Source organism: Mus musculus, chromosome 7 (genome assembly GCF_000001635.26).
Source record: "Mus musculus strain C57BL/6J chromosome 7, GRCm38.p6 C57BL/6J".
In the NCBI taxonomy this organism is placed as follows: domain Eukaryota; kingdom Metazoa; phylum Chordata; class Mammalia; order Rodentia; family Muridae; genus Mus; species Mus musculus.
Window position 1 is genome coordinate 13372924 of NC_000073.6, and position 12460 is coordinate 13385383.

At 41.6% G+C, this 12460-nt stretch overlaps 1 pseudogene; it reads left to right on the forward strand.

Moving 5' to 3' along the window:
* Pla2g4c-ps (phospholipase A2, group IVC (cytosolic, calcium-independent), pseudogene) lies at positions 363–12460 on the forward strand (annotated as a pseudogene).

The window sequence follows — 12460 nt, forward strand, 5'->3', positions numbered from 1 at the left end:
CTCTGCGCCATCCCCCTTCCCCACATTCCTTGTAAACAGGATGCATTTTGGGTCAAACGTTTTGTTTTGTCTATTCTCAATGCTGAAAAGAGAGAACAGAGGGCTGTAGTGATGGTTCAGTGAAGAAAGACACTGAAAATCTAAGTTTGATTATTGGAACCTACATGGTAGATGGAGAACTGACTCCTGTAAGTTGTCCTATGACTTCCACACATGTGGGAATGGGTTTCCTAGATGAAGAAGAAAGAAAAATATTCCAGAACTAGGTGCACAGTGTACAAAGAGTCTACCCAGTTTGGAGAGACAAACCCATATTCTTCTAAATTGTACGCTTCTATCCCATTCAATCTGGGTGGTCCTTTTTTCTCCAAAGCATCAAGAAGCAAGTGGAAGGAGTGCTGCCCTATTCCATCTTTCCAGCCATTGATGGTGACCTTCCACCTGATTGGAGGGAGATAAAAACGCAGAGTAAGCAAAAAATTGGAGGGGAGGGGAGGTAGCAAGGGAATGAATGGCACTGAGCAGGGATGGAGCAGTGGTACAGTGTTTGCCTAGAATGAGTGGGGTCCTGGGTTCCATCCGGCAGAAAGGATTTAAGTAGAATGTATGTATGTATGTATGTATGTATGTATGTATGTATGTATGTATGTATGTTTCCCCTATACTGTCCCCCTCAGGAGGCCCAGAAGCCAAGGACTCATAGAAAAGGGGCTTTCAGAATAAGATGCTCAGATCATACAAGAGCAAATAGGAATCCCAGAAACCACCAGAGGGCCAGCACTTGTTTTGGGTGATGAAGGAAGTTGTAATGTGGGCTAGGTGAGGGACCCAGGTTGGAGATATAGTGGCATGACTCTTTCCTACTTATGTGTCATCTTCCCAGTGCTTCCACTAACTACCCTAATGTTGGTTACTTTCCTTGTATTCTATTTTTGTTTCAAGCCACATTCTTTCCCCAGGGATCAATAACTTTTCATTTTATTTACTTAATATAAAATGCCTTTATTTGTTTGATGAGTTTGTCCTTGTTGCTCTGTATCCATCAGGCAATGTTCCGGATGCTCACTCACTTTAGCATCCTAAAGCTGAGAACTTCCTGGTGTTATTGCCCCATTTCTCTCCTCCTAGTATGGGTTTCTGATAATGTAGTAAAAAGCAACCTAGGAAGCAACGGGTTCATTTGGCTTCTAGGTCCAGGTTATGGCCCATTATTAAAGGGAAGTCACGTCAGGAACTCAACATCCACACTCAAGAGCAGCTATGTGGATCCTTATTTACTTGTGTATTCTGGGCTGGCTTTCCTTCCATTTATACTGATTTTACAAGGAATGAGTGACACTTACAATGGGCTGAGTTTTTCCATATCAGAAATCAAGAAATGTTCCCATAGACATGTCCATAGACTAACCTGATCTATTAGTCATTAAAAACCTTTTAGCAGGAATTCTGAGCTAGGTCAGGTTTAAGGTTGAAACTCATCAGCATAATCCTTGTATGGTTTTTCCATTGAGGTAGGTAGGGTTAACCTTCTTTTCATAAACCCTCCCCCAATAGTCCAGAGGTATGGTTAAGTTGGTTGTAACATCTGTCACTCCATTGATTACTAGGGTTGATTTGACTAATATGGGCGGCTAATCAGGATGTTCCTTCCTCTCTATCTACTCTATATGTGTCTCTCATGAGCTATGTACTGGTTTGGAGAGGATGGTGTTCCCTCATAGAGGAAGACAGTTATTTAGTCAAGAATATATGAATAGCTTCACTCTCTCCAAACATCCTGTCAAAACCAATGAGACCTCTAGTACATGACATTGCTCACTTAACCTTCCATTTACCTTCTCCACAAACCAGAATACATCTCAGACCAAGTTTCAGCATCTCTCTCGAGGATTCTTTAATTACTTCCTCATTGGTTTACCTGTACCATGTCATCTGCTTCTTCCACAGCTACCTGATAGAAGTTTCTAGAGCAAACATGGTCATGTGATTTTCCTTCTTACAATAAATAGTTCATCCATTCAACAGTGCCCCAGGTAATCCTCATATTATAGTGTTTCTAGAGTCGTTGTCATTCCACATTCTAGAGTTGCAGCTGTTATGAATTGGAGGAAAAGGGGCTTAAGATTGGGGCAGTAATGATAACAGGGTTCTTTTGAAATAATGACACATTTCCACTTGAATAGGCTTTTAGACATACTGAGAAGAATCCCCAATTAATTTGAGATTAGACAGCCCTCTATGTGGTAGTCTCTTGGTTGGCATTCCATACTCTATGGATTCCCCCATGCTAAGCATCTGCTGTTTCAGGCTCAGAGCATGTAGTTTACCCTCATTTTGCCTCTCCAGATTCCTGGTTTGAATTCACTCCTCATCATGCTGGCTACCTTGCACTTGGGGCTTATGTCCCATCACAGAGTTTGGAAGCAGATTTGAGAATGGAAAACTAGTTAGACCTAAGCCTGAGAGAGACTTGACTTTCCTGAGAGGTAAGTAAGGGATCAGATGGAATTCAGTGGAGATGGGAAGTGGATATTGGGCAAGAATGACCTCCCAGAGATTCTAGCTCTACCCTACTCCTTCATTACTAGGAGAAAAAGGAGAAGTATCTGGGTTTCCAGAGGAACACTTTAAGTATCTCTCAGGAGCTCTCTTGCTGGACAAATACCATATATTAGTAAATATTAGTATATTAGTAATTTATTAAATAAATTACCATATATTAGTAAATATTAATATATTAGTAAATATTCTGGAACATTCCTGAATCTAATGTTACAGCTTCTGATAAACAGATTTAGAATCTGTCTATGGGAGTTACATGCAATCTCACCTGCAAAACACTAGTTAGTGATAAGCATGTGCTAGGATTTCAAGCATAATTATATATCTATGTACTTAGCAAGTAATTTTTGCTGTTCTTTGAGCCTGGGTCTCATGTATTCCATTTTGACCTTAAACTAAAACTGTGTGGCTGAGACTAGTCTTGAACTCTTATTTCTTCCATCTCCCAAATACTAGGATTATAGACATACACCCCCATTCCTAGTCACCGTATAAATTCCATTCCCAGTCACCATATAATTTTGTGATATACTATGAAGTCCATCATGGATCCTTCCTTCTGCACAGAAACAGAGGCAAGATTGTTTTTTTCTGGATCATCCTCCATTGAAAATGGCCCTTTCATCTATCTCGTCAGTGGCATAGGATCTTTTGATGCATATATATATATATATATATATATATATATATATATGCATCATATATATATATACATATATATACATAGCTATATATATATGTATATACATATATATATATAGCTATAACTCCTCTCCATTCCCATTTTTATTTTTATTTATTTTTTTTTTTTTAAAGATTTATTTTATTAATATATGTAAGTACACTGTAGCTGTCTTCAGACACTCCAGAAGAGGGAGTCAGATCTTGTTGCGGATGGTTGTGAGCCACCATGTGGTTGCTGGGATTTGAACTCTGGACCTTCGGAAGAGCAGTCGGGTGCTCTTACCCACTGAGCCATCTCACCAGCCCCCCATTTTTATTTTTTAAGAGTCCATCCATACTCCTTCTTTCCCACAAGCCTCATCCAACTATAAGCTACCATTGGTTGTTGCCCACATTCCAGTTCTGCCTCTATTAAGGCAACATATTCAAATGTAATAAAATCCTATTGATTTACTTTTATTACAGGAATTCTTAGTTTTATTTCTCTTTCTTTGCAGGTTTATGGGGAAGTGTCCTTGCCAATGTTGACAAAATGAAAAAAAATTATTTGAAGTGAGCATTTGAGTAGAACCCAGGGGCCAAAGCCTAGTGATATCTTCTCTGTGCTTTGTTTCCTGTGACAGAAGAGGAAACTATTGTCAATGTGAGGATATTATTGCTTTTTCTCAAGCCTCTGTAGGGTATCCAAAATGTCTGCAGAGTGGCTGGGTGCAGGGTGCCTTATATCTATACCACAGAGGTAGAACTAGGTGGTTCTCTGAGTTTGAGGCTAGCCTGAAACACAGAGAGTTCTTACTCAGGGCTATACAGAGAATCCTGTATCAAAAAACAAAATAATATAAAACAAAACAAAACCAAACACACACACACACACACACACACACACACACACACACACACACACACAGAGCACATCTCTTCATAGCCTCCAAGAGGCTGAAGTTGGAGATTGGGTCATATTTTATTTCCTTAGTGGGTAAATTAGGCTTGCTCTTCAGAAGACATGCTCCATAGTGTATGCATTGTCCCATCAAGTTTTAAGTTACCAATGTGAGTTTACTAGATGCTGAGTTGGAATGACGGCACGAAGTTAGGTCTTGGGATTCAGTATCAGCAAAGCTCTAGCCTACTGTGGCCAATCCTATAAAGGTATAATCCTAAAGAAAGTTGCTTTGGATACACCTAAGACAGGGCTGGTAGTGCAAGCCTGTGATCCCAGCACTTGGGAGATGGAAGCAGGAAGATTAGTAGTTCAAGGTCATCTTCATTTATTTAGTGAGCTTTAGACAAATCCAGTCAATATAAGATCATGTCTTGAATACCTAAAAAGAATAAAATATTCAACACCATAGCCAGAGTCTGTATTGTACAGGTAAACATTCTGCATTTTTATCCTCTTGCAGAAAGTTTAATGGACCTGGTAGGACAATTGAAAGAGGAATGTCAATTTATGGGAGGTAAGCAGCCTGGTTATTGTGAATCCCTAATGAGGACATGGATGAGAATCTGTACAAGCCAACTATAAGTCTCAAAATGTCACAATTATGCTCATTGTCACACTGTGAAGTGCTGTTCTTACCTCAACTGCTTCTCTCTCTCTCTCTCTCTCTCTCTCTCTCTCTCTCTCTCTCTATATATATATATATATATATATATATATATATATATATGTATATATATATACTGTATGTGAACGGGGAGTTTATTAATAGGGTAGACTGACTGTCCAAGAAGCCTTCAGGATATTCCTATGTACCACCATCATTGGTGGGATTAGAAGCATATGCCACTATATCTGGTCTTTTATGTGTGGGAGTTGGCGATCTGAACTCAGATTCTCATGCCTGTAAAATTAATAAACTCCATGTTCACACAGTGTAGAGAAAGTTATAGAAGGCATCGCACATCATCTTGTTTCCACACATGTACATACACACACACATACACACACACACACACACAGAAAGAAGGAGGGAGGGAGGGAGGGAGGGAGGGAGAGAGAGAGAGAGAGAGAGAGAGAGAGAGAGAGAGAGAGAGAGAGAGAGAGAAGTGGAGCCATTGTTCAAAACCTATCATAGAAATTTTTTTGATAATGAGGCAACTGAGTATCCTGAGCTAACAGATAAACCTGGACTGGAAAGGATGTGTGCTTACTTGATTGTGCATCCAGGTGTGAGTGTGTGCATGCATGTCTGTATGTGTGTGTGTTCCTTACTGTTCCAGGAACCTGTAATGGTGGGGGATAAGAAGCCCTATCTTGATCATGTACCACATGGAATGAGGGAGGTGGGCTTCTGTTCTGTACATGCTAGTTGCCAGCCAAGTTGGTTGTAAGGAACTGCTGGTGGGAGCCTTTGCAAGTAAAACAAATGGAAGATGTTCCAAGTACACACAACAGTGTCAGGGAAGATTTTTATGGGGGAAGGCAACAATGATATTTGACACTCTCATGGGAGGCATTTTCATTTCTTAGCAGAGGCTAGAACTGTGACATACTCAGAAGCACCCAGGATGGAGGTGAATGAAATGCTCTTGGATTTAGTGGTGGCTTATGTCACAGATCAGGATGACCCCAGCTTCAAGGATAAGCTCTGTGCCCCGCAGCAGGCTGAGGGTACTAAGACAGGTTTGTGCATAAGGACACACTTGCAAATTCCTGTGAGGATGCTAAGGGGCTGAAGTGCATGAGGAAAGCAGGGGGTGGACACACAGGCAAGTGGCCTGCATGGAGATGTGGTCTTCTTTCTGCTTCATTGTCCTCACAGCAATTGAATGTGTGTGCCAGTGAGTGCTGCTGCCCTGGTACTTCCTGAGTTTTTAGTAGGTTTCCCTGAAGGATGGAATGCTTTTTCTCAGAGGAAATTGCTCTATGAAACAGTGACTCAAGAGATATGATGGAATGGGCCTCAGCAAGTGGCACAGGTCTATCCTAAAGTTGTTAATTTCATGTGTTTCTTGGAACAGATGAGTTTGGCAAAGAGATGGCTGAGATCATCCAGAAATGGAATGAGACCTCCTCAGAGAAGAAGGAGCAGCTCCTGGACTATCTGTTGGATTATTTTAAGAAGACACAAGAGCCAGGCTGGTGAGATGGCTCAGTGGGTAAGAGCACTGTTTACTCTTCCGAAGGCCCTGAGTTCAAATCCCAGCAACCACATGGTGGCTCACAACCACCCATAATGAGATTTAATGCCCTCTTCTGGTTTGTCTGAAGTCAGCTACAGTGTACTTATGTATAATAATAAATAAATCTTAAAAAAGAAGAAGAAGACACAAGAGCCCATCACATACAGTTTGAACTGGATCATGGGTAAATGCCAGCACCATCAGACCCTTGTCCCCACTGGTGTCCATTACATTTTCTTACCCCTGTGACAAAGTACATGGCAGAAACAACTTAGATTGCTTCATTTTGACTCACAGTTTGAAGACACATTGTTTACTATAGCAGGAGTGTGAGGAAGGAGAGAGAGAGAGAGAGAGAGAGAGAGAGAGAGAGAGAGAGAGAGAAAAGAAGAAGAAGAAGAAGAAGAAGAAGAAGAAGAAGAAGAAGAAGAAGAAGAAAAGAAGAAGGAGAAGGAGAAGAAGGAGGAGGAGGAGGAGGGAGAGGAGGAGGAGGAAGAAGAGGAAGAGGAGAAGAGAAGAGTATGATGGTACTCAGCTCACTCTCTCCTTGGTGACACAAGTTTAGGGATACTTCTGTCTATCTTTGCTTGTGTGTCTGTGAGACTTCCACACTCAAAACTCTGTCATCTTGAAGTTCAGGGCTTCACCATAGGACTTTAGAGGAGTGACACCATGTGCCATTCCATGATGCTTACTTTGTACCTTTCGGTTTCTGCGTGCAGGTTTACTCTTGGATACTTCAACTTTTCTGAGAAAGACTAGCATGTGCTTTTGAAGGTGGGAGTGGGGAACTGTTCACAACTTCCTCTATAAACACGGTGAGAATCTCCTCTTTTCATTTCCCTGAACTCTCATGGGCTGGGGTAGGCTGTGGAAAAGGAGGGATGATCTTACCTCACCCCTTTCCTGGAAATGCAGGGATGGCATGGCATGGTGTTCACTGGACAGCATGGTCCAACTTGCCCATTGTAGTGATTCACAGTGAGAGACACACAGTCTTTTCAATATTAATAGAAAGCATAGTAATGTTCATGAAATGGTGATGTTTTCCTCCAATTAAAAAATGATGTAGATATCACCACAGTTTATTCTTTCATGATCTGACATCCTTCATTCAGATAGAATAGCTCCATGTACCAGGGACATATTTATGGATGGATTGGTCTAATTATATAAATACTTTGCTCTTTCCAGAGCTAATGTAATGCAACACAAATCCCTTCTAAGGCTTGTGCCTCCACTTCCACTAAGCCCCTTCTCTTAAAGATTCCTCCATCTCCACACTTCACACTGCTGACCAAGCTTCCAGTCTCTGGAGCACACTCAAACCATGTCTAGACAGTGGCAGATGTGAAGTCTAGCTGGACATGAGTCTCTGCTCACCTCTCTGAGACAGAGAGTTCTGTCTGTACAAACTGCTTCCTATTCTTACATTCTGGCTGTAGATTAGACAAGTTCTTTTCCTGGGTTTAAGTAACATTGCAGATGAGACCATGTGCAGCCGAGAGTTTCTCCATCTGGTGGATGCTGGTTTTGCCATCAACACTCCCTACCCACTTATTCTGTCTCCTGTGCGTGAAACTCACCTCATCCTCTCATTTGACTTCAGTGCTGGGGACCCACTAGAGGTAATTGAAAAGAAACTTTTATGTATTTGAGATGGCCTTTTCCAGTCATGGGTCTGTGCAGGAAGAAACAGGGTCTGGATGTGAAGTGGGTATTGAATAATTGTGTTTTGGGAGCGCTATGGCATGCATGGATCCTCTAACATCATTCATGGACACACATAAGTATCATATATTTAAAAAGGTATAAGAGTTTTGCAGTTATGTGTTGCTAACCTGAGTTCAGTCCTCCAGACTCATGAGGCAGATCTCATAAATTGTCTTCTGATTTCTCTCTCTCTCTCTCTCTCTCTCTCTCTCTCTCTCTCTCTCTCTCACACACACACACACACAATAAGCACATTTAGTATGTATTTATAATTTTTAAAAAATATACACACATAATACATATTTCTTTATAAATACATGTATATGTATAAAAGTATATTTATATTTAATCAATCTCAGATCATCAGGCTTGGTGGCAAATTTCTATAGCTGCTTACCAATATTGCTGCTGGGTAGAGATTTATATTTTACATTTATGTTTCTCTTGGCTGACTGCTATTGCTGGATCTGAAGTGTACCCCAGAAGCCCATGTTTTCAGGACTTAGTCTTTTGGTATAGAAGTTGGGGAGTGTTAGAACAGTGAGGGGATGCAACTAATGCAGTGGTCCTCACCCTTCCTAATGCTGTGACCCTTTAATACAGTTCCTCATGTTGTGGTGACCCCTCACTATTTTTGTTGCTACCTCATACCTGGAATTTCCTATCGTTATGAATTGTAATATAAATATCTGTGTTATCTGTGAGTCTTAGGTGTCCTCTGTGAAAGGGTCACTCAACCCCAAAAGGGGTCATGACCCAAGGTCGAGAACCACTGGTCTGGTGTAAGGACTCTAGTTCATTGGGCTCATTCTGTCAAAGAACAGCAAGATCCTTTCTCTTTCTCCTCCCTGATTTGTCGTGTGAGCACTTTTGCTCTGTCATATACCCCTACTACATAGCCAACTGATCATGACCTGGAAATTTTAAGTCTGTGATCCCAAACCAATTTTTTTTTACTTTGTAAGCTGATTGTCTTGGGTGTTTGCTACAGCAGTAGAAAGCTGACTGGCTTACTTTCCTTGTAACATTTGGGCTATTTAAAACAACAATATGAACTAACCATTATTCCCGGAGGTCGTGTCTCTAGCTGAATATGTAGCAGAAGATGGCCTAGTCGGCCATCATTGGGAAGAGAGACCTCTTGGTTTTGCAAACTTTATATGCCTCAGTACAGGGGAACACCAGGGTCAAGAAGTGGGAGTGGGTGGGTAGGGGAGTGTGGGGGGGATGTATGGGGGACTTTTGGGATAGCATTTGAAATGTAAATGAAAAAAATACCTAATAAAAAATTTGTGTGGCTGACTTTCCATTTCTGTTATTCAGTAATGGAAACTGGCTTTGTCTCCCTAAGAGGTAGATGTTAAAGAGTTTCTCAGGGAGGAAATGAGATTGGTTGGTTTTGAATATCTGACTCACAGCGAAACATTAGATGGAGTCTTGTGGAAGAGTTGGAGGAAGGATTGAGGGACATGAAGAGAATAGGGATTCTACAGGAAGACCAACACAGTCAGGTAACCTAGACCACGAGGTGCTCCCAGAGACTGAACCATAGCAGATGTGCAGCTTGGCCTTCATGCAGGTTCCCTAAGAACTGGAGTGGGGTAGACCCTGAATTTGTTGCCTGCATGTGAATCCTATTCCCCTAACTTGGCCTCCTTGTTTGGCATCAGTGAAAGAGGATGAATCTAATCCTGCAGTAATTGATGTGTGTGTGTGGGGGGGGGGGGGGGGAGGGGCTCATGAGGTGCTCCTCTTTCTCAGAGAGGAAGGAGAGAGGGGAATTGGGGGAAGAACTGTGAAAAGGGGGAACTGAGGGATGATATTCGGATGTAAAGTGAATAAGTAAATTACTAATAAATTTGATAAAAAAAAAGTTGCTCTCAGGGAGGAAATGAGATTTACTGATTCTAAGTTTTGTTGGTGTCCCCTCCATCTGATCACACTGTCCTTCATACAGACACCAAAGTTATTCTCAACCCTTGCAAAAACTATTCACTAGCCCTGATTGAATACAAGATGTCCTCTGTACAAACCAAACCCAATAACAGTCATGCACTGTACTCCTGAGGCCTTTGCTGAGATTTCAGTGTGCCTCAAGGCCACTTATTTTCCCCTTCTCAGACCATCAGGGCCACATCAGACTACTGCCAACGCCATGAAATCCCCTTTCCTGAGGTGAGCGAGGATCAGCTGAAGGAATGGGCCAAAGCCCCAGCAAGCTGCTATGTTCTCAGAGGGGAAACAGGACCTGTTGTCATGCACTTTACTCTGTTCAACAAAGACAACTGTGGAGGTAGGTGTGTGAGCAAAACAGGGTAAGGAGTCACAGGACTGGGCTGGCAGTGCTATATCTTAGGGACACTTGATCCCCATTTCAACATCTGAAGCTCAAAAGAATGATTAGGAAGCCTCATTCTGTCTATCCTGTGGCCTCTAAAAGGGTGTCATATTTTAGTTTCTGTTTAGGACATTTCTTCCTGTTGTCTCTTTTTATGGGGACATTCATTTCCTAGCCAGATGTCTTGTTTCTTCCACCTGTCCATACACATTCGTTATACAGTCCTAGATGGACAATTGTAGGTGTGGCTCAGCATGTACCATGTCTATCCTGTAAGTCTCAGCCCTGTTATTTACCACACTGGACTCTCTGGACTTCTCTACCACTCTGCCTTTAGAGTGGGATTCCTTATAAGGGATATAGTATAAAGCCTGTCTTTTTTCTTTCTACAGATAGGGACTCATTATTATCACCCAAGGTATCTTTGAACTCAGGATCCCATTTCCTCAACTTTCTACGAGCTGAGATTGCAACTGCGAGTCATATGCAGCTATACCTTGTTCTCTCTACTTTTTTCTTTTGAAGTTATTTTTTAAAATTATTGTTAGTTTTGTGTATTTGTATTGGACTGTTTCACATGTGAGTGCTAAGAGGACAGAGGCATTGGATTCCCTTGAGCTGGAATTGCAGATAGTTATGAATCATTTGACATGGGTGCTCAGAACTAAAGTTCAGTCCTCTGAAAGGGTAGTATGAGTTTTGCTAAGCCATTTCCGAGCCCTTGCTAATTTTATTGTTAAGACAGAGTCTCACTGTGTAGCTTAGCCTCAGCTCAAAGTCACAATCCTCCTGCCTTGGTCTCCAAGTGTTACAACGATAGCTGTGCTCCCCCATGCTCATCTAATGTTTCTGATATCTTTCTTTTATTTTTTAAAGATGTTTTATTTTTATTTTATGCTTATGATTATATTATCTTCATGTATGTATGCATACCACGTGCATGCCTATTGCCCAGTGAGGCAGAAGCGGGCATCAGACCCTCTGGAACTAGAGTTGTAGATGGTTGTGAGCCACCATGTGGGTGCTGCAAACTGACTCTATCTCTTCTTGAAGAATAGCTATTACTGATGACTGTTGAGCCATATCTTCAGCCCCCTTTATTCCTCCTTTTAGCAAATATTTATTATTCACCTGCATTGGTCATAGCTCCAGACAGTACAGGTTAATATGGAAAAGAAGACATTCTCTCTCCTTTGTGCAGTAATAGAGGATAGATAGTAGGGCATAGGCTTCATTTCATAATGCAATATATAACCTCTTTATTGATAAAGTCAAGTGGTGGGCCTGAATGATTGGGCTATAGAAATAGTTTTCTACCCCTGACATAATGGACACAATAGGTGGGTCTCCCTGCTCTTGTGGATTGTTGGCCAATACAAACTACATGAGTGGGAGCAGAGATGTGGAACAGGGGTTTCAGAAGCTCTGTGATTATGTATGATGAATGACCACACTAGGACCTGCTTGTCAATAGGCAGGTCCACTTTGCTTAGGGCGATTGAAAGCTTATAAAGTTTTGGGGGACTAAGGGCAGGGACATCCAGGATGGCTTAGGGTACATGGAATGGCTTAGCCTGGGGAAGCATTTCAGGAGTCTTAGGTGTTGGCTGGAGAAGATTTTTTTCAGGAGAAAAGAAATTGATCCTATAAACCAATTGAGACTACATGACATTCCTCAGGTAGAGGTGAGTATTGGGGGTGGTGGTGGCATTTAGACTTCTCCAGACAGGTTCAGAGAAGGAGAAACCCTGCCAAAGAAGGAACTTTCCCATATTGCCCCGAGCTCAGAGCCTATCCAGGCACAGTGAACTTTGACCTTAATTAGCAGACTGTTCCCACAAAAATCCTAACTTGACATGTTTTTCTTGATGATGGTGTATTTCAGATGACATTGAGATTTGGAGAAAAAAATATGAGACAATGAAACTATCTGACTCCTACACACATGACCTGGTGAGAGATTTGCTGAGGGTATCTAAGGAGAATGTGCAGAAAAACAAAGAAAATATCCTCAGTGAGATGAGGAAAGTGGCTGGG